The following is a 1944-nucleotide window of genomic DNA, read 5'->3' on the forward strand; positions in this document are numbered from 1 at the left end:
TTTCCCTGACCCCTTCTGATAACACAGGAACCCTAGGAAAGATTATAATCTGGAATAACAATTTACTGAAAATCACAATAACCACAACTATATTAATAACAAAGAGAGCACCAGAGAAAGAGAGTGCTTTATCCCAAAAGAGAGCGTTCACCACCAAACATCCCCCCAGGCAGTACTCAATGTGGTCTCCAACAAGGGCAATATGTCAAAAAGAGAGCTTTCACCATTTAACATTCTCCCCTCCATAAGGTGTTGCGGTGCGTTTGTCTTTCTTTGTATTTTAATAATTGTACGGGTTTGGTTTCTTGTATTGTTCAATGGTTTGTTCCACCCCCCTCTCTTTTATCTTGTTTTGGAGATGGTTCGTTCCCCACAGGTCCCTCCCCTGGTTGAGCAAGTTGCTCCTGTCATTCTTCCTCTCTCCTTATGTATCACCCAATCAGTACTAGTGTTCCAGTGTCTGTCAAGGGTTGCCTCCCCTCCCCAAGCCTGTCAATCTCCCCCCAGCCCGGCCCGGCTTCTGGAGAGTTCCACTCTAGTCAGGTCAGGACTGGTCCTCTGACCTGGGCCACACCCTTTCCCCACCTCCCATTGTATTTCATTGGTCTCGTGCTCTGCCCTTTCCTTCCCTTGCCCAATCATTGTCAGTTGCTTCTGTTCCTCCCTCGCTGTATTTAAGCTGGTTGCCCTCAGCTTCTCTTTGGCAAACCTCCTCAGCCCTTCCCCAGTTCGTCCCCTCTCCTAGTTGGTCAATAAACCAACGTTATTCGCTGAGGTCGTTTGCTGCCTCTTTCCTTTACACCTGCTGACCTCTCTGGCAGCCAGTTATTTCCCTCGTCCGAGGGTCAGGGCGTGAAGCCTGCCACCAAGACGTGGGAGGTCGCGACCCCAGGCTGAGAGCCTGCCGGACCAGTCTTCATCCCAAAGCCACTGTCCGCTGCCACAGCTCCCAGCCCCCAGGACTGCTGGACCTGTGCTGCCCACCTTCTAGCCGGGAGATTTCGGGCGGGAACTCCAGCAATAGACTGAAAATAATGGAAAGCCGCAATGAGGAATCGTGCTGCTGAAATGCCAACTCTGTGGCACCTGGCAGTACTCAGACCCCGCTGGGGCTCTCCGGCCCAGTGACGTAGTCCCAGTGCAGGGTGAAATAAGTAGGGCAGCAGATTTTTCTCCTTTTTAATACCTTTATTAAGGTCAGCTTGGGTGGCAGCCCAACAGGTCGCGCGCGCACCGCCGCTGCTCCCAGGAGTGGCACGGAGGAGAAGGTGTGCAGCTTTGTCCGCTGGTGCACAGGCAGAGCTGGGGCTTCCATCCTCGCGAGAGCACCAGGAGATTAGATTTTACATTTGAAGTTTTCTTTCTAGCTGACATCTCTGGGTGAGGGTGAGAGGTTATAAAAGGTCTTAGCAGACACTGGATTCAGTTGCTTACCCTTAGACGTCACTTAGATTGTTCAATTTTGTGGTGGCTCATTGTTTTAGGGGTTTTCTTTGCTGGACTTGGCAAAGTGTTTCTACATTTGCGTATAAGCTCTGACGTCACTTCCTCCTCACAGTCTCAGGTGCCATTTTCCAGGAAGCAGCAGGGGTGATACCTGACAAAGGGGGATTTCTAACAATTAAACTATTAACAACAGGTAATTACAATATTAATTAAAAAAATAAAACTATTAACAACAGGTAATTACAACATGAAACTATTAAAAAAAGTAATTAAAGCTCTAACTTAGTAGCAATTGGTTTAACTTTTTAACTCTATAACTTTTAAAAATGGACAACTTTTTTACTCCTTACACAGGGCATCTCTCTCCAGTAAGGCAGCAGCAGTGGCAGTGAAGCAGTGGAACTGTCCCAGATTGTCTTCTCCAGAGCCAGGCAAAACCAGCACACTTTGTTCTTTCAGCTTTGGTGTGTTCCTCTTCGTAGGACTGGTGTCTTCCTG

The sequence above is a fragment of the Geospiza fortis genome, unplaced genomic scaffold, assembly GCF_000277835.1.
Source record: "Geospiza fortis unplaced genomic scaffold, GeoFor_1.0 scaffold203, whole genome shotgun sequence".
Classification (NCBI taxonomy): domain Eukaryota; kingdom Metazoa; phylum Chordata; class Aves; order Passeriformes; family Thraupidae; genus Geospiza; species Geospiza fortis.